The sequence below is a fragment of the Oryctolagus cuniculus genome, chromosome 17, assembly GCF_051225735.1.
Source record: "Oryctolagus cuniculus isolate XC-2025 breed Fujian yellow rabbit chromosome 17, ASM5122573v1, whole genome shotgun sequence".
Taxonomy (NCBI): Eukaryota; Metazoa; Chordata; class Mammalia; order Lagomorpha; family Leporidae; genus Oryctolagus; species Oryctolagus cuniculus.
This window is the reverse complement of record NC_142883.1, coordinates 64,113,490-64,134,547: the sequence shown is the minus strand read 5'-3', so window position 1 is coordinate 64,134,547 and position 21,058 is coordinate 64,113,490. Positions and strand designations below refer to the sequence as shown.

General features: G+C 36.5%; 2 long non-coding RNA genes across 4 annotated transcripts in view; one reads left to right on the top strand and one right to left on the bottom strand.

Annotated features, from left to right (window-relative positions):
• The window catches only part of LOC149121298 (uncharacterized), a 134,639-nt gene that overhangs the window by 89,083 nt on the left and 24,498 nt on the right, over positions 1–21,058 (top strand). The window contains exon 3 of the long non-coding RNA XR_016223715.1: positions 10,984–11,050. This is a non-coding gene — a long non-coding RNA (uncharacterized LOC149121298). The remainder of the gene's footprint in view (positions 1–10,983; positions 11,051–21,058) is intronic.
• The window catches only part of LOC149121296 (uncharacterized), a 49,768-nt gene continuing 44,577 nt past the window's right edge, over positions 15,868–21,058 (bottom strand). For 2 of the 3 annotated variants that reach the window (XR_016223699.1, XR_016223700.1), the window contains one exon: positions 15,868–16,515. This is a non-coding gene — a long non-coding RNA (uncharacterized LOC149121296). The remainder of the gene's footprint in view (positions 16,516–21,058) is intronic. The other variant, XR_016223698.1, reaches the window with a different exon arrangement.

The following is a 21,058-nucleotide window of genomic DNA, read 5'->3' as shown; positions in this document are numbered from 1 at the left end:
CATTTTGATGACCAAGACTTTCCTTTAATATACATGTCATCATTAATGAAGAGAAATGACAAATTTGAGTATGGGTTTTTCGTTGAGTTCCATAGATTATTCATGACATATTCTACAATATAATTTTTAAGCCTATTTCCTTTTATCACAAGCCATTCAAGTAAAAATTTCTTAAATTCTGATTTGAGAGCCTGTTGGCTAGAAACTTTTTATTTTTTTAGGCAAATCTGAAAAAAGTGATTCCCTAGAATTTCTTTCTGCAATGTAAATATAATGTGTATATACAAATAATGCCATGTGAGTAAATGAGAAACAGCTATATGCTTTGCACATATGATAGTATATGAACATTGTGTACATACACATACTAAATGAAGAAACACTGGGCGTATCTGAATACATGCATCTTATTTTGCACTTCCACAAATTCTGGGACTCCAGTACACACATATATTATGCTTATGGCACCATCATCTGTTCTTGAGTCTTATTTTTTGCTTTCTATTGTTCTACATTTACCATTTCTTTTTATCTACTATCAAGTTCTATGATTCATTTCTGACAAGTTCATTCTTCCTTCAGGACTATTAATGAACTTTTTGTTTAATATATTTTCAATTGTGTTGCTTTTGTAATTAGTATCTTTTTGCTGATGTTTGACACACATACGTTTTTATGTACTACAGGCTGATTTACTTCATTTCATTGAGCCCCTATATCTGTATTAAGGTTTTTTCTTTTAACTGATTTTAATGTTATTCCCAGATGACCCAGAGAGAACATGCTATTCAGCTGGGACAGAGGGATACATGGTGATTTCATGGACTATATGGGCGGTGTCTCAGAAACAAACTAAAACAAAGAAGAGAGTGGCACCAAACGATTCCAAGGTTCACTGCATTTTGCCCACTGGATGCTACAAGTGCAATGGGCTGGGGATTCATGGGTGCCCTTTGCTTGCTGTTTCTGGGTGAAACAAGCCCCAGTGCTTACCTTTCCTATCCCATTGGTGTGCATTCAATGTGTAGGGCATTTAAACTATCCCATGTACATAGATATTTCATATTGAACGTAATTATGTTAAAATATTTACCTAGTGTTTTGGCTTGGGAAATATATACAAGGAACCTCACATATATACAGGCCTGATCCCATTTTCCTTCAAATCTTAACCTGATACCACAACTGAATGAGAGTCTGGATGAAAGAGGGAGGATTGTATTTTGCATGTGACAAAATGCAAATGGTCATGGCAAAAGAATGAACTGTGACAGAATGCATTTTCTAAACATGATCACAGTAATAGGCATGGCTGCTCATGAACTTCCGGAATGTTTTTCTGTTTATTAACAGCTGGAAACTACATTTTCACTCCCTTGACACTGGGAGGGATTCTCCGACTGTCTTGATGACGACAACATGACACGAGGGGATACTGGGTTATTCCAAGGCCGATAGAAGAGGAGATGATGCTTCTGCCTGCATGTCTTTTTCACGTTACATGAGTTTGCAAGTGAACCGTCATGTCCTGAGCGAGCCGGGTCCACACAGACGCAAAGTTCAGGGATTTTGCCTCAGATTCAGATCAAACTTCTCAGCCCAGCCAACAGTCATGATCAACAGCCAGCAGGTCAGCTGGAAGATTAATTTACTCCTTAGCTTTTAAGAATCTCATCTGAGTACTGCAAATTTCAGATTTCTGACCAAAATAAATGGTATTTTTTTCTAAATAAGAGGTTTGCATGCCTTCAGTTATTATAAATAGAAAAAGTTACTTTTGGTGAAGAAGACAAAACAAGGAACAGGGAATAAAAATGAATTTAAACTTACTCATAATGCTTTCACTTTTCACAAGAAAATATGATTGAGTATTTTGTTAGTAAGATATTTAAAAAGAAACTATTTAAAATGATATTAACATGTTTCTAACACTATGAAGTATTTTTATTTTTTTAAATTTTCATTTTATTTGGAAGACAGAAGGACAGAGAGAGAGACAGAAATACACAGAGATTTCCCCATCTGCTGGTTTACTTCCCAAATACCTGCAGTAGCTGGGACTTGGCCAGGCTGACCCAAAAGCCAGAGAGCCAGGCACTCAATCTGGGTGTCCCACATGGGTGGAAGGAACCAGAGTACTAGAGTTATCACTTGATGCATCACAGAGTATACAGAGGCAGAGCTGGGGCTCAGAGCTGGCACTCTATGAGATATTAGTGTCTCAAGCAGCATCTTAACCACTGTGCCAAATGTCAATCATATGTCATTATTTTAAAATTCTAGGGCCGGCGCCGTGGCTCACTTGGTTAATCCTCCGCTTGCGGTGCCAGCCTCCCATATGGGCGCCGGTTCTAGGCCAGGTTGCCCCTCTTCCAGTCCAGCTCTCTGCTGTGGCCCGGGAGGGCAGTGGAGGATGGCCCAAGTGCTTGGGCCCTGCACCTGTGTGGGAGACCAGGAGGAAGCACCTGGCTCCTGGCTTCGGATTGGCACAGTGCCGGCCGTAGCGGCCATTTGGGGAGTGAACCAACTGAAGGAACACATTTCTCTCTGTCTCTCCCTCTCACTGGCTAACTCTACCTGTCAAATAAAAAAAATTCTAAAAGAATTATATTAAATGTTTAGAATTTGAAAATATTATTTAACATACTCAAATTATTCCCCAAGATTTGAGAATGAGATATCTCATTGGATTTATGGGCAACATGATGTAAGTTCTATGTCATGCTTTGAGATCAGAACAGAAAGTCAATTTCTTTAGAGCTGATCTTTTTTATCTATAAATCCAATGTCCTCCATACCACTGTTCATTTCAGCTGGTAATTTAAAGACCCATACATAGTCAATTAACCAGATGCATCCCTTCCGTCTGGCAAAATACAAATAATCAATAAAATATGTATTGAGGCTTATTAGCCCCTACTTTTCAAATTAAGATTCAAGAACATATGGGTGGCCGGCGCCGCGGCTCACTAGGCTAATCCTCCGCCTTGTGGCGCCGGCACACCGGGTTCTAGTCCCGGTCGGGGCGCCAGATTCTGTCCCGGTTGCCCCTCTTCCAGGCCAGCTCTCTGCTGTGGCCAGCGAGTGCAGTGGAGGATGGCCCAAGTGCTTGGGCCCTGCATCCCATGGGAGACCAGGATAAGTACCTGGCTCCTGCCATCGGATCAGCGCAGTGCGCCGGCCGCAGCACACCGGCCATGGCGGCCATTGGAGGGTGAACCAACGGCAAAGAAAGACCTTTCTCTCTGTCTCTCTCTCTCACTGTCCACTCTGCCTGTCAAAAAAAAAAAAAAAAAAAAAAGAGAACATATGGGTATGTTATATTTTCTTTACAAGGGTCTGCATTATGTAACGACAAACTTAAGATTACATTCTAGCTTGAAAAGGCATATGAAATGTAAATTTTAGCTAGGAGAATATGTTTAATTTATTTGAATATTTCACTATTTGGAAATAGCTTGAAACAAAAAAGGACATAATAATCCACCTCTATTAAAATATACTGCCTTAAATAAAATTATTTTGACTTTACTGTCATCATTGATCATCGTGTAGATTTACTAGTTAAATATTATTTTAAAGGATTTATTATTGAATATTAAGTATTTTCCAAGTAAATTGTAAAAAAAAAACACCCTGTAGGTCTTGCTCTTGTGGTTCCTTTCATTCTCTGAATTTATAGCTAATTTTCACGAGTTATAAAGTTCTGGATTACACATGCCCCCACCCATGACACCTCCCAGCAACCAGGGGCTGGAATTGTGTAGCAGTGGGTACACCACTGTTATGAGGGTGACATCCTATATCATAGTGTTCCTTTGAGCTCTGCTCCTCTGCTTTGGATCCAGCTCCCTGACGAAGTGCCTGGAAAGGCCTAGGGACACACCTCAAGTGCAGTACGGGGGTCTCTGCCATCATGTGGGAGACTAGGCTGTAGTGCTTGACTTCATCCTGGCCCACATTAGGGTATTGCAGCCCTTTGGGGAGCTAATCCCTGAATGTGGGGAGCAACTGGGAGCAACTCGGACTAGACTAAGTTACTGGAATTAAGACTTATTCTATGCATCTGCTCTCCCACAATATGGCGCTGGGAGAGGAGCAAACAGCTTCTACACAGCTGCCTCCAGTTCAACCAATAAACTGTAGGACCTGCTCCTGATTGGAGGAGAGCAGCGTACTCGGTGTGTGGGTAGCAGAGTTGGGATTGGTGGAAGAGGACTATAAAGGAGGAGAGAGACAACATGCACCAGGAACATCTATCTGAAGGAACACCTGTGCAGCCCCCAAGAGAGCCGGCCGGCGGTGTGCCGCTCCCCCGCGGAAGTGGGGAAAGTGGCAGGGGGAACCGCCCTTCCACAGAGGTGGAAGGGTCGGTAGCCAACCCGGGAAGAACCAGCAGCAAACCCGGGAAGGGCCGAGCAGACAAAAGAACAGCGCAGGGTCCTGTGTCGTTCCTCCACGAAGACGGGGAGCGACACCTGAATATACGTTTCTTCTCTTTTTCTCCGAGCTCTCTCTGTCTTTCAAATGAATAGCTAAGTATTTTGTAAAAAGAAAGAAAAAATGACCAGAGTACTATAGTTTTCTAATGTGCTTCAGATTTCAGTAGCTAAATTCTCTAAGAATAGTGCTTTTGCTTCACTCTTCCTCCCTTATCTGTTTTTCATATGAAAAGATATGAATGCTGGTGGAAAATATTATCTAAGCCCCCAGCTTATTAATAGTTTATAGATGACACTGTCATGAGAACTGTGGCCAAGTCATAGCAACCTTGGTGTCTGTGACGGCTGTGTCATCCTTTGCATGATCTGATATGATGTGGGAGGTGCCCTTGCCAATGTTCCTTTGCTTAATATTCACCTGTAACACAGACACCAATGGCTTTTCACTATTTAAAACACAATGAAATCCATATATTGGGAAATTTATATTTTAATTAGAAGTTCTGTCAAATAACCTTCATTTGATACAATGGAAAGTGAAGTGTTTACAGTAATAAGGAAGTTACCGTAAGCTTACATTCTTTAAACTTAAAGAAATATTTTTACAGTTGGTTCCATTTTTATCTGAACATTTTCAATGCACCTTTACTATAGTGAGTATTTTATTTTATTGCTTGTTCATTTCCTGTTTATTTGTAATGTTTGCTGTCACAGGCAAATGTACAAACTATTATAAAGCAAATTTGATTTCCAGTACAAGAAAAATGCTAGCTTGTGTAATATAAACCCGTGTACACATGTCTATGTCTGTGTCACCAGCATCCGAACGTACACTTGCCCAGAGGGGCTCTGACCCAGCTGTCACACACACAGCCGTGTTCTCGCCGCCAAGGCCTGCCCACTCCAAGGCATTTTATCTTTCACATTATACTCTCTCTGCCTGTTTGTGTCCCACAGTATCCTCCAAAAGTGTGTGTGGGAAATTCATTTTTATGCTGTTCATGTGTGCTCACACATTTAATATAGGAATCAAAAAGTTATTTAGGTTTATAAAACACCATTTCACACTATCTTTATCCATTTCCTCCTAGTCTGGCCTTTGTCCATCTACGTGTGTTAGTCCAGATGGAAGAGAATATGTTTCCCCCGGCACTGCCTTCCCTGACAAATTATGTAAAAGCCTTCTTTTTCTTTTTTCATTTTAATTTTTAATTAGTTTCTAGCAGATTCAATGTGTTTAGTAGATACAATTCTAAGAACATATGATAGTCCCTCTCATCCCTTCTCTCCCTCCTATCCTCTTTCCTTCTCCCCCCCTTTTTTTTGGTTTTTAGTTTTTGAGATAACATATTTTAAACTTACATTACACTAAAAGGCTTAATACTTTGCTAAATAAGAAGTTAAACAAGTAAAAAGCCAAAAGACACTAGTTTAGTGGGAATATAGACATGGCCATAAACAATAACTGAATGGGAAAATGACCATTTCACCTATATAAATTATAAAGTAATCAAGATCATTAAAACTATAGTTGGAAACATTTTTAAAGGAATTATTCATTTATTTGAAAATCAGAGTCATAGAGAAAGGGAGAGACACAGAAAAAGAGAGAAAGATCTTCCATCCATTGGTTCAATCCATGATGGTCACAATGGCCAGGGATGGGCCATACCAAAGCCAGGAGCCAAGAGTTTCATTCAATCTCCCATATGGGTGCAGGGAAACAAGTACTTGGGTCATCCTCCAGCTATTTTTCCCAGTTCACTAGCTGGGAGCTGGGTTGGAAGTGGAGCAGCCAGGACTTGAACTGGCAGCCATATGGAATGCTGGCACAACGGCTTTACCCTCTATGCCACAACATCAGACCCTAATATAACATTCTTAATCATTGGTTTCACAAAGATATAAAACAAAGTTTTACAAAACCATTTTTGCTGCAATACTGATACACACTGACATTTCATTCTTTTTCTTCTTTTTTTGTATGTTTCTTAACTTTTTACCACATATAAGGGAGAGTATACCATATTTGTCTTTCTGGGTCCAAGCCTTATTTTTCTTAAATTATTTTTCATTATCTGAGGTTTACCTAACTTATAGTAAATGAATTTCCTTTTAGCATAACCACATTTAAGTTGAAAATCAAATATTTGCCTTCTATCAAGAAAAGCAATGCTTATTTAAAAATTATAGAAGCAAAAAAAAAAACAACATTCTCTTGTTACTATTTTTTAAATGAAGATCTGGATCCACATGGTATTAACATGTCCTGCAAATTTCCAGGAATATTTATTTAATTTTTATTTATTTTTTTAGTTGACAGGTAGAGTTATAGACAGTGAGAGAGAGAGACAGAAAGGTCTTCCTTCCGTTGGTTCACTCCCCAAATGGCAGCTATGGCTGGCGCTGCGCCGATCCGAAGCCAGGAGCTAGGCACCTCCTCCTGGTCTCCCATGGGGTGCAGGGCCCAAGTCATGCACTTGGCTCCAGGAATGTTTATTTAAAAACCATGCTTTTGTTTTAAAATTTAGAAACTGCTTCAGGATTCTGATATGAAAATTTATAGAAGCAGAAATAATCATAACAAATAGCAATATAATCAAAACAAAAAGAGGGTTCATTAGACCAATGTAACCAGAAACTGAAGTACTAAAAACTAATTCAAAAATTAAGAAATAAAATTCAATTAATATATGGGATGAAAAACCCTCCAAGGTCAAGTCAGATATATTATTCTAATAAAACTACAGTTAAAGAGTAGGACATCTGTATTTCTAATAATTTAAATTACATAGAGGTCGGCGTCATGGCTCACTTGGTTAATCCTCTGCCTGCGGCACGGCATCCCATATGGGTGCTGGGTTCTCCTCCCGGCTGCTCCTCTTCCAGTCCAGCTCTCTGCTGAGGCCCAGGAAGGCAGTGGAGGATGGCCCAAGTGCTTGGGCCCTGCACCTGCATGGGAGACCAGGAGAAGCACCTGGCTCCTGGCTTCGGATTGGTACAGCATGTCGGCTGTAGCGGCCATTTGGGGGGTGAGCCAACGGAAGGAACACCTTTCTCTCTGTCTCTCTCTCTCTCACTGTCTAACTTTGCCTGTAAAATAAGTAAAAATAAATAAATAAATAAAAATAAAGAGTCATTATCTTTAAAAATTACATAATGTTTATCAGGAAATAGCTCAATGATGATCCTAAGTTACAATTTAGGCACCACACAAACACTAATGCAAGAGGGAAGTAAAATAAAGACACAAATATGTGATGTGAAAAAAAATTTAACCTCAAAATTTTTGTTATAAACCAACAGTGTTTACAATCTGATGAAATATTGAATAGGTAATGGTGAAATTTTTTTCTCTCTTTTTAAATTTAGTAAATATAAATTTCCAAAGTACAGTTTATGGATTACAATGGCTTTCCCCCCATAATTTCCCTCCCACTCGCACCCCTCCCATCCCCACTCCCTCTCCCATTCCATTCACATCAAGATTCACTTTCAATTCTCTTTATATACAGAAGATCGATTTAGTATATATTAAGTAAAGATTTCATCAGTTTGCACCCACACAGAAACACAAAGTGTAAAATACTGTTTCAGTACTAGTTATAGCATTACTTCACATTGGACAACACATTAAGGATAGGTCCCACATGAGGAGTAAGTACACAGTGACTCCTGTTGTTGACTTAACAATTTGACACTCTTGTTTATGGTGTCAGTAATCTCCCTAGGCTCTAGTCATGAGTTGCCAAGGCTATGAAAGCCTTTTGAGTTCGCCGAGTTCGATCTTATTCTGACAGGGTCATAGTCAAAGTGGAAGTTCTCTCCTCCCTTCAGAGAAAGGTACCTCCTTCTTTGATGACCCATTCTTTCCACTGGGATCTCACTCGCGGAGATCTTTTATTTAGGTTTTCTTCTTCTTTTTTTTTTTTTTCCAAAGTGTCTTAGCTTTCCATGCCTAAAATACTCTCATGGGCTCTTCAGCCATATCCAAATGCCTTAAGGGCTGATTCTGAGGCCAGAGTGCTTTTTAGGACATCTGCCATTCTATGAGTCTGCTGTGTATCTCGCTTCCCATGTTGGATCATTCTCTCCCTTTTTGATTCTATCAGTTAGTATTAGCAGACACTAGTCTTGTTTGTGTGATCCCTTTGACTCTTAGACCTATCAGTGTGATCAATTGTGAACTGAAATTGATCACTTGGACTAGTGAGATGGCATTGGTACATGCCACCTTGATGGGATTGTATTGGAATCCCCTGGCACGATTCTAACTCCACCATTTGGGGCAAGTCCGATTGAGCATGTCCCAAATTGTGCATCTCCTCCCTCTCTTATTCCCACTGTTATATTTAACAGGGATCACTTTTCAGTTAAAATTTAAACACCTAAGAATAATTGTGTGTTAATTACAGAGTTCAACCAACAGTACTAGAACAAAACAAAGAAAAAATACTAAAATGGATAAAGTATTACATTGTACATCAACAGTCAGGACAAGAGCTGATCAAGTCACTGTTTCTCATAGTGTCCATTTCACTTCAACAGGTTTCCCCTTTGCTGCTCAGTTAGTTGTCACCGATCAGGGAGAACATATGATATTTGTCCCTTTGGGACTGGCTTAATTCACTCAGCATAATGTTTTCCAGATTCCCCCATCTTGTTGCAATTTTAAACATTTGGATGCAGGTGTAGTGGTTTTTTTTATGGTTTTACTTTGCATTTCTCAGATGATGAATGATACTGAGTACCATTTTGTATTGCTTTCCATCCATTCATTATGTGTAGTGTCTGTTCAAGCCTTTTGCCCATTATTTAATTAAGTTATGCTTGTTCTTATTTTTGGTTTTTTAAGGTGATTTGCATATTATAATGAGTCATTTGTAATATATATTATTTTCCAACTTTTTCTCTTGATCTGCGGTTTGTTTTATATTCTCTTAACAATGTCTTTTGAAAACCAGAAATTTTTAATTTGATGAGGGTACAAGTGGTCTATTTCTTTCTTTTATGCATACTTTGTTTATCATATCTAAGCAATCTTTGCTTAAATGAGGAAGGCATAAAGCTACTCATGTTCTTCTCAAAAATTTTCAAAATTTTGGTTTCCCATTTGAGACCATGATCCATTTTCTGCAATCTTCTAAATCCAATGATAATTTAGTGTGTTTATGTATGGATAAGCAATATTTCCTGCATCAATTATTTCAAAGCCCATTCTTTTATCTTGAATTATTTCAGATCTTTCTAAGTCATGTGTTTGTGTATGGATGAATATATTTTAGCCACTCTATTCTTTGCATTAAGTTCTTTATTGTCTGATGCTATCTTGATTACTGTGGCTTTAAAAATAATTCTCAAAATCTTATAGTGATAGCTCACTTTACCCTTTTGTTATTCCTTATCCAGGGTAGGGGGTGCATCTTACATGCTTTGTATTTAAATATTGTGAAATTCTTCATAGGAACTATTTCAAGACATTGAGTAGGATGGTGTTGAATCTACAGATAAATGTTAGGAGAATATATGTTTTAAAGATATTAAATGTTCTGCTATATAAGCAATGTAAATTATTGTATTAATTTATTCTTTCTTTAATTTCTCTCAGCAATAATTTTTTAATTTCCAGAATAAATGTCTTAATTATTATTAGATTTTTCCTTAGGTATTTCATTTTTCAGGTTGTTAAAACTGGGATTTTTTTGCACTTTTAATTTCTAAAAATTAATTGTTCATCAATAGAAGAGCAGTTATTTGTGTGTAAGTTTTGTATCTCATAATCTTGATGAACACACTTACTAACCCCAGTAATTGGTTTTTATATATTTTCTTGGATTATTTTCACCTAACCATGCCTAAAATGAGCCTGTGAAATATGCCTATGTTGATATTTTGAAAAGAAAATCACTATATCTATTATATCTTTATATATATAATTATATATAAATATATATTGCATTATATAATATATAATTATATGTTTATATATAATTATATATATTATATATATTATTATATATATTATATATATAATATATATATTATTATTATATATATATTATATATATAATATATTATATATATAATATATAATATATAATTATATGTTTATATATAATTATATATAAACATATAATTATATCTTATATATTATATGTATTATATATCTATATATATTATATCTATTATTTAAGGTGATATGTATCTTTATTTTAGACCTCAACCCAAATATACATTAAACATAGTATTAAAAACTGTGTACCACAATTATTGTAGTAGACTAATGCTAATTCATCCCATGAATGACTTCAGAAGCCTTAGATTATCTATCAGCTTTAGAACAAAAAAATACAATTAGAACATGAGAAATACAAGTGAGGGTTTACAATTATATTTTTAAAAATTTGTTCCTTATATAAGGTGAACAAACTTCATGTATTTCATATATACAGATTTAAGAGCATAGTGATAGTTCTTTCACTACCCTTGCTACTGCTTATGATCTCACCCTCCCTCCTTCCTTTCTTATTTTTTCTTTCAGTTTTTACAATGACATACTTTATTTCATAATCACAAGCTTGATCTTCCACTGAATAAACAAACAAATAGTAAGTATAAAAATCATTGTTGTTCAAGAGTATAGACAAGGATTGTAAACAACAGTCAAATCTCAAAATGTCAATTTTACTCATATAAATTATATTTTTGTGTTCTGTATATTAATTACCACAAGTAAAGGAAAACATATGATATCTGTATTTTTGGGACTGGCTTATTTCAGTAAGCATAATCGTTCCAAGTTGCATACATTTTGTTGCAAAATACAGGATTTAACTCTTTTTAATGGCTGAGTAGTATTCCATGGTGTATATATATCCCATTTTCTTTATCCAGTCATTGGTTGATGGTCAACTGGGTAGATTGCATATCTTAGCTCTTGTGAATTGAGCTGCAATAAACATGAAGGTACAAATAACTCTTTCATATGCTGATTTAATTTCATTTGGGTAAATTCCCAGGAATTCATGGCTGGGTAACATGGTAGGTCTATTTTCAGATTTCTGAGGATGTCTTCCATATTGGTACTACTGTAATAGAGGGCAGCATATGTGCGATAGTTGAACATCAAATTTGACTTTAATTCAGCTGCCAGCCAAATGAATAGGATATATTTACTTAGGTCAACAATGGTTTTACAAAACCAAGTATATACAAGTTCAGTGTCAATGTCTCACTGTATACACATATTAATGTATCTTGATGTCAGGTGTCCATTTTGGAGTCAACATGAGGGTTTAAGGAATGTCAGAGATTCCTTCTCAGCTTTTTGGCTAAGATCAAGTGTGGGAATATCACAAATGCAGATGATGGGGTTCCAAGTACAAGACAATGGGTCAGAAAAGCCTAAATGATGTATGCAGAGAAAAGATAAGCTAAAAAAGGAGAACTAGGATTGACCTGAAATACCTGTTTGTGGTAACTGTTGGTAAGTGCTATAAACTGATCAGTGTATTATAAAGTGTCAGTGATATATATATATATATATAGTAAAAATTGTGTGAATGTCATACTATTTGGTATAGATATATAAAAATGTCTACACTGAATTGTACCCCTTAACCAAAAAACTTTCTCTCCCAAGTTTTATGATTTTTTTCATGAATTCCACATTATGTAATATTAATATACCTATCTCTTTGAAAAATAATATGCATGTATGCATATGGTTACATATGAAGCAAATATAGCAACATGCTAAAAATTGTTATATCTATGAATGCTCATGGAATCTTTCTTTGTACTTTTCTATATTATTTGTGATATTTAAAAATAAAAAATTTAAAAGAAAGGTTAGTCTTTCTAAGGAATAAAAGAAAACTGAGGCATAACATCTTTAATAATGTTCTTCCTCTGTGTCACTTTTTTATATATTAGTTTTATAGATTAGATGCTTCTTTTCAATAATTGAGTACAACAGTGATTATTATCATCTTATTTTACTGGGAATAACAGAGTATTTGTGGCTTCTGTGACATAGCTACTGTCACACCTGAGAAAGTCACAGATTAATGTTCAGGACAGTGGTTCATGTTCTATATCCATTCCTTCTTCTTTTACCCTCTTTGCTATTCTTATCTTCTCATGCCTTGGCAACTCATGACAAGAGCCTAGGGTGATTACTGATGCCATAAACAGGAGTGTCAATTTGTTAAGTCAACAACAGGAGTCACTGTGCACTTACTCCTCATGTAGGATCTCTGTCCTTAATGTGTGGTACAGTGTGATTTAATGCTACAACTAGTACTCAAACAGTATTTTTCACTTTGTGTTTCTATGTGGGTGCAAACTGTTGAAATCTTTACTTAATATATGCTAAACTGATCTTCTGTATATAAAGAGAATTGAAAGTGAATCTTGATGTGAATGGAAGGGGAGAGGGGAAGGGAAAGGGGAGGGTTGCGGGTGGGAGGGAAGTTATGGGTGGGGAAGCCATTGTAATCCATAAGTTGTACTTTGGAAATTTATATTCATTAAATAAAAGTTAAAAAAAAGCAAAATAATCAATAAATAAATCTTATATACAGGCAAAATTTCATTTATGAGTAATAGTAGAAAATCAAATATACATCGCTGAATAGAAAACTGTCTAATTTTTTATTATCTTTTATTTTTATCTTTATACTAACAAAGTAACGCTATTTTCAATGGGATGGATATCTAGGAATGATAAGTGAAAAGCATAATATGTTAGCAGTATGTTTGCAAAATTCAGATGCAAAAATAGATGAAATCCAAGATGATTTAAATTTGATGGCTAGTTGAAAGTATTTTAGTAAACATAGAGGAATATAAATAAAGAGTTTAAATAAATTACAATTCTAGAAATATCCTAGGATGCACAAACCAGTGCAATACCAAAGAGTAATTTTCTCAGCTCTCTCTCACACAAAGCCTCTCACACATACATATCTGCCAATTTGTTGGCATTCAAGTACACAGAGGGTTCTATGGCTTTAAAATTGGGATGAGTTTTAAAAATACGATCTAAGGAAACAACAGAGAAACAGCCAAAAGACTAAGAAAGTCCTAATAAAAGATCCTAATAAAAAAGACAGTGAATGGGGAACTTCAAATCTTCCTTCACAATTTCTGGTAATTATATACATAATAGTGTAACAGAAAAAACACAAACTGGTGTAAATTCTTGCAATTGTATGTGTGGATGCATATATGAAGTTCCAAAGAAGTTACCCAAAAGAAAATACTTTATGTTCAACCTATGTGATTTTTAGACATTTTCTTTTCGTTTAGGTAAGAGATAAGATAATTCAAAAGCATTCAAGTTGTTCTTCTAGAAGCATGGCTTTTTTCTTGCCTATGTAATATTATGCAACAACATAGAAAATTCTTGTTTCCTATTGAATTCATGTTGACACTACTTTATGTGAAAACCTGTTAGTACTGGCTCTTTAAAAATAACACTTACACTGCCGGCACTGTGGCTCAACAGGCTAATCCTCCACCTAGCAGCGCTGGCACACTGGGTTCTAGTCCCGGTCGGGGCGCCAGATTCTGTCCCGGTTGCCTCTCTTCCAGGCCAGTTCTCTGCTATGGCCCAGGAGTGCAGTGGAGGATGGCCCAAGTGCTTGGGCCCTGCACCTGCATGGGAGACCAGGAGAAGCACCTGGCTCCTGCCTTCGGATCAGTGGGGTGCGCTGGCCACAGCGCGCCAGCCGCGGCGGCCATTGAAGGGGGAACCAACGGCAAAGGAAGACCTTTCTCTCTGTCTCTCTCTCACTGTCCACTCTGTCTGTCAAAAAAAAAAAAAAAACTTACACTTTGTTTATAATTTATACACTTATTTAAAAATTATCAACAAGCAAATTATATACAAAAATATGCACTGCTTGTCTCTTCTCTGTTTAATAGAAAATAGTTTGCTTTTTTTCTTATATTTATTGCCTACTTGACCTTTTTTCTCTCTGACAGTTCCAATCAAAATCAAGTTACATATTGAGAAAGAATAGAGATATATTCAAACATGTTTAATTAACACTCTACCACTCCACCCCTCAATTTGTTTAACGATTATGTGATATAATGCAGTACATTCCAGATAAACATCAAAAACCAACAATTGTCAAGTAGGGATTTGCTGTCAAGTTGCATAAAAATTAGCTGTGATAAACATAGAGAAACTGGCACCAACCCAGACCTATGTAATCGAAGTTTCTAAAAGAGAATTAGGAAATATGCAATGAAAATATCTCCCCTGGGTGACTCTAATGTGAAAGGTTATCCAAGTTCACGGTTACAGCACACAAGAAACTACCTGTTTCTGAACTAAAAGCATAACAAGCATTACAGTAAAGTAATCATAAAAGCAGAGCAGGCATTTGGCACAGTGATTATTAGCACACTACTTGGAACACCCTCATCCCATTTCGTAATGTCAGCGTTAAGACCCTGGCACTGCCTAAAGACTCCTGCTTCCTACTAATGTGCATGCTGGGAGTCAGTGGTGATGGCAAGTGGTCTTCCATGTGGGAGAGCAAAGCTGATTTCCTGGTTTCCAGTTTCAACTTGACCCAGCAGTGAGCAGACAGGAGTCTCTCTCTCTCTCTCTTTTCTTTCTCTCTCTCTCTCTGTCTTTCTCACTGAATAGACTAGTGAAAAAAAATCAAACCTCATTGTAGGTGCTAAACTCTGATTTTTTTAGAATTAGAAAAAAATAAAAATATAGGACATTCAATGCCTGTGTTGGTTTGATTGACCTACTCTCATTTGTCTCTCCAGATTGTATACTTTACAGAAAGGAGCTCAACTCCATTCAGGAAATATATGAACATTTGTTTTTCTTAGTAGTATTCCTACCCAGAATGCTATTTTCAATTTGTTTAATCAGCAAAGACTTCTCTGTCAAGACACATATTGAGTTACTTATCTTGCAATAGTTCTTGACTATTCAAGCTTACTTACCACTCCTTAGCTCTGTATTTGTTTTGATCAAACCACTCATCACATCACATTGAACCTGCTGTTGCTTGCCTATTTATGTCCATAAATAAAAAATGAGCCCTTCCAGGATACCTGGTGTTCTTTTAATTGTTGAAGCCCTCATTTAAGTTGTGAATATTGTTTCATGTGTGATATGCTTCAATAAATGTTTGCCCAATCATTAATGACATGATAATAGGGGCAATTAGTTTTCATAGAACAATCTTTGCTGATAGAAAAACCCACTTAGGAGACCAGATAGACTTAGCAGAAGGTAATTTAGGATCCAAGAAAAGTTTTTTTTATCATAGTAAACATTGTTGCCAAATACTAATAGATTATCCGTCAATCTTCATTGTTATGATTGTTTGTTGAAAGTTAAATCATGCATGATTAAACTCTTTCTAGTCAATGATTCAGACAACAAAAATAATAAATACAGGGTTGATCCACATTTTTATTCTTTAATGCAGTTTGTTCTTTATTTATAATCTTTTATGTTTAAAATAATGCCATGAATTTTTACATCGTGTTGCTTCTGCACTAGTTTTCTCCGTGTGGTTTTCAAAAAGATCATGGATAAAATGTGGAAATTGCTCCAGTTGAATAAGCAAGTTTAATCCTGTGGTGATATTTGCTTCAGTTACAGGCTACGTAATCCATGAAGTATAATCCTGAGTACGATCCATGGAGATGATTTTATTAGTAGGAAGCATCATCTAAACTCATGTGATTCCACCCATTGTTCAATAGGATGAAATGTCAAAACATTAAAGTCTCATTTATCTTTAATTTCATTCCAAAAACTAGTCTTGAAAGCAACCAATTATCTTATTAATCACTCCCAGGAAATGTTACTAATGTTCCATTATCTGCATGTTTAGGTTTGACCTTTGATGGTGCAGAAAAGCTATCTTCACTTTAACAAAATCATATCCTTCAGTTTTGAGAATGGTTAGTTGCAATATGATTAGGATTCTGCTCTTTCTCCATCTACTATATTCATATTATGCGTATTACAAACTTGGGCTTCTTCAGTGTTTATGTCATGTTTGATTCCATGCTTTTTGATGACCTATATAAAAATAAATTGTTCATATTCAGATTTATTTATCATTGATACATAAAAATCCTACAAGTTGTAGGATATCAACCAATGTATCAATACCTGTTTACATTGTATAATATTAAAATCAGAGTAAACATATTTATCTCCTCAAATATTTATAATTTCTTTTGGTGGGAATATTCAAAATTCTTACTTCAAGCTTTAAAAAACACATTTACAGTAGATCATTGCTATCTATAGGTATTTTACTATGCAGTAAAACACAAGAACTTATGAACTTACTCCTCCTACCTAACTCTAATTTCTTTATTTCTTTTATTTTTTGGTGCTGAAACCCAGAAGCAAACTCTAATTTCATATTTATGAAGCAGCCTTTCCCCACCACTCCCTCCCTCCACCCATCCTGGCTTTGGGAAATGGTCACTTCACTCTCAAGTTCTATGAGGTTGAGTTTTTCAGAATCAACATGTGAGAAACAAGGTTCAGTACTTACCTTTTGGTACCTGACTTATTTCACTTAACATAATAACCTACAGCTCTTTATATGTTGTGACAAATGGCAAGATTAGACCATTTTTAAAAGAAAGTTGGTTTACTTGAAAATCAGAGTATCAGAGAAAGGAGAGAGAAAGGGAGATAGAGAGAGAGAGAGAGAGAGAGAGAGAGCAAGAGAGTGAGCTTTTATTTTCTATTTCTCTCCTCAAATGCCCATAACATCATGGGCTGGGGCTGGCCAAAGTCAAGACACTGGAACTCCATCTGGGTCTCTTATATGGGTGGCAGGAACCCAAATATTTGGGCCATTATCCCCTGCTTCTCAGGTTCACTATTAGCAAGGTAGAATGGAAGTGCTAATCTGCACAGATGTCCCAACCTGTGGCTTAACTTGTGTGCCACAATTCTCATCCTCAGATTTGCAATATGTTTGTGACTGAATAATATTTTTCTGTGTATATGTAGCAGTTTCTTTATTCTTTATTATGAAGTGAATACACAGGCTATACTGGCAGATTGTTTAAATTCTGCTATGGTGAGTTCTGAGAATTGGTGATGTGCAATTGTTTTAAAGGCATGATTGGCCACATCCTTTCTCCTTTTGTAGCTCCAAAGCCTGGATGGGGGTCGTGGACTCATCTTCAGACCTGAGGAGAGCAGTGCCTGTCTAGAGGTGCCCTGACCGTTTATTCCCCATTTATAAGGAAGCAGAAGAGTCTCCTCTTATGTTTCAGTGCATCACTGGTTCAGAGGCGTACGCCACTAAAAAGTGTCCATTTTGGCAATCTTCATGTACTGCCTGAACACAACTGTATACCTTGTAGAAAGTCCTAAAATGTTCAGTATCAGCATCATAGAAAGTCATACATCCCCTTCCTTTGTGTGTTTAGTATGGAAAATTTATTTCCAGGAAGTTATGACAGGAATTCACAGAGCACAGAGTCAAGAGAGCTTTCAAGTTACAATTACAGCTGACTGTAAATGGCTCTGCCCCATTTACATCAGCTGTTACAATGTCTTCATTGCAATAGTGTGTTTGTCGCCCAAAGTCACCATCTGCTTCCTGATTTTAGTGAGATTTTCTTCCATACAAGTTTTCCTACTAATTTAATGCTTAGTACATAATTCAGAACACGGTATTCTAACAAGTCTTTTTGCAATCATTCCTGCAGTAAAAAGTGTTTCAAAATCAAGTATGTAGGAATGTGTGTCCTTCTGGCAAGGTATTTACAACCAAAGAAAAATTCCAGCTGGTAGATTTGAATCAGGCACAATATCCTTAAATGCAATGCAAATAAAAAATATATGAAAGTGGAAAGAAGCACAGAAAATTGTTAGAGAAATTCAAAACATTGTGCAGATACTTTACCGAAGTTACAACCTTCCTTACATAATGTTATCTCATCAATCTAGAGCTCTGGGGTTCTAGAGGTACATAGCAGATGACTTGGAGCTCCACTATTCTGCTGAGTTGAACTAAATTTCTGAAATCATTTAAACTCCCTTAAGAGAATTACATTTATTATCCTGTCAAGAGGGACTAGAACATATATCTGTTTCATGAAATTGGTTGGTGAAAAGATATATGTGGTTTTCGTCTGTTTCTGAAGTGCTTTGAGAAGACAAGAAGTGATCATAAACACACAAGTATCTCATCAAGATTTACTGAATATCGCTATTTGTTCTGTTTCAAAGTCACGAGAACTAGAAAATTTCGGCAGAAAACTGACAGGATGAATTGGGTGACAGTGACAGTGAATCAGCACTCCCCCACGATGTTATTACTGGGGAAGGACTGAGTGGCAGGACTCTCAGTGCTGAGGCTCTGCCCTGTTCTCTCGCCCACGATTTAGGAAACACAGCTGCAGTCAGATATAGGTAAAGGGTGTGCCTACAGCCATGTGGCCTCCCTGCTTACATGCAGACCAGGTGATCAAACAAACCTCTCCAAACCAAAATGCAGTTACCATGTCAGTACTCCCATTTACTGGTGCATCAGTGAACTTTAGACCCGTTCTGGGGAGACTGTTTCCTGCTAATGCTCCTGGTGATGTGCTCACTCTTGAAATGCCCTTTCGACAAGGAGTCTGACTTACTGCACTCTTTCATTAAATTGTGTAGAATGTGCATTGTTGCACGGAGGAAGACAAAGGCTCCTTCCTCTGAGAGCCCACAACCAAATGACATGTGATAGAGGGGAAAAATGAAAATCAAAACTCTTCCTTGAAAGTAGAGGGAATGATGGGGCCGGCACTGCGGCACAGTGGGTTAACGCCCTGGCCTGCAGTGCCAGCATCCCATAAGGGCGATGGTTTGAGACCCTGCTGCTCCACATCCGATCCAGCTTTATTCTATGGCCTGGGAAAACAGTAGAAGGTGGCCCAAGTCTTCATAGGAGACCCAGAAGAAGCTCCTGGCTCTTGGCTTCGAATTGGCACAGCTCTAGTTGTTGCGGCCAATTGGAGAGTGAATTAGCGGATGGAAGACCTCTCTCTCTCTCTGCCTCTTCTCTCTCTGTGTAACTCTGACTTTCAAATAAATAAATAAATCTTTTAAAAAAGAGTTAAAGTAATCTTTAAAAAAAAACTAAAAAAAGAAAGTAGAGGGAATGAGAAAAATATAAACATAGCTGATTTGGGGGGAGTCTTGTTAAATTTTTATAAATTTTGAGAAATTATTGCCCATGCAAATTAAAAGTAGTGGAACAAGGAAACCAAGGAATGAGACTAGATACATTTAGAGTGTAATTGCTGGACATTCACTAAGGAATTAAGAAAAACAGTGAAAATATTTCCAAACCCTAACAGCGACCACACTGAAGTCTCAAAGCACCTCGATGAAGGAGGCCATGTAGACATACACATATTCTTGATTAGCTACAGCAATAGTTTGCAAATCTGGGAGGAAAAGCCAAATAATCAGGTAATAAAAACAATGAATGAATTTAGGGTTATCAGTGAAGTAACTGAGCATGGTAACAATTCTGAGAATGGAGTCTACTGTAGATTGGAAGGTGTTGAAATACTGAACAAAGTAGACGTAAATCACAGTTTGAAATCTTGGTGTATAGAAGGTGATTTTATCAAAATTTGATAATCAGATAGCTCAAGAAAATTAGCTGGGTAAGTATAGGCAATTAATTTTTAACTTCTGAATGCCCCACTATAACCATTGGCATCATAAGTCTGAATTGAACAATCTTAATTGAAGGCACTTTAAATTTAAAAAATGGTACATAATATGCCCAAAGTAATGTGTTAAAGTGATGGGCGACTAGAAAGAAGAAGTTGAATATAACTCTATGACTGTAATGTCCACGACACAGCCATGATTATAAACAGAGGTAATGGACATAGACAAGAATGTTGGTAGTGCTAAAGTTATAATAGAAGGACCAGTACAGTTCATTAACAGATATATCTAAAATCACCTTCTTTTTTATTGTATAATCTATTAAGCTAGCAAAATTAATATTTATAAATATATTTCTTAAATGTTAGTCTGTGTCATCTATTCAATTTTAGCATAGTGTAGATTTAAATATAATCAATACCTTCTGTAGAAAGTCACTTCTTGAGAGGGCTAAGTTCCATGTAAATAAGTTAAATACTGAAAATGTAATCCTATCCCAGTCCCCTAGAGTAAGAAATACTTCTTTTTTTTCTTCTATTATGTAGTCCTCATCATATATTTCACATAGTGTGGTCTGTAATTTAGTAGGTATGTTGGTGTCTTTCCATGAAACATTCTTTCTATAAGGGAAAGGGTATAGACACATACATATATGAAGGGTCTCCTAGAAGTTCATGGAAAATACCTAATATTCTAAAATATGTGGATTTCTAAAGTTTTTGCACATAATAAACCTTTCCATTGCACATTCCATGAGTTTTGTAAAGAATCCTTGTGCATATGCACACACATACAACATAGTTACCATGCCACTTCACATCTCATATCCTAAATAATCACTGTCTCTTTAAGATTTATTTATTGATTTATTTGAAAGGTGGAGTTACAGCGAGAGAGAGAGAGAGAGAGAGAGAGAGAGAGA